At 30.6% G+C, this 235-nt stretch overlaps 1 protein-coding gene across 1 annotated transcript in view; it reads left to right on the top strand.

Annotated features, from left to right (window-relative positions):
* Positions 1 to 235, top strand: part of LOC107675591 (uncharacterized) — a 10,203-nt gene that overhangs the window by 2,592 nt on the left and 7,376 nt on the right. The window lies entirely within an intron of this gene.

Genomic DNA, 235 nt, shown 5'->3' on the forward strand with positions numbered 1-235 from the left:
CAATGACTCACTTATTAACAGTGACTTGCTGCCACCTACTGGCAGTTTTAATTTCACATTTAAAGTATCTTTTCATTATTTTTTTTAGAATTTCAAATATCAGTAGGCCTGTTCAACGTTTTATGTTTAAAATATCAAAATATAATTTATGCATTTTTAACTGCAGGTTAAATGCATTCATGTCCTGCATTAAACAGTGTGTAAATGCATCTAAATGCCCCTTCTAATGCAGCTT

Source organism: Sinocyclocheilus anshuiensis, unplaced genomic scaffold, assembly GCF_001515605.1.
Source record: "Sinocyclocheilus anshuiensis isolate Anshui unplaced genomic scaffold, SAMN03320099.WGS_v1.1 scaffold1804, whole genome shotgun sequence".
Taxonomy (NCBI): domain Eukaryota; kingdom Metazoa; phylum Chordata; class Actinopteri; order Cypriniformes; family Cyprinidae; genus Sinocyclocheilus; species Sinocyclocheilus anshuiensis.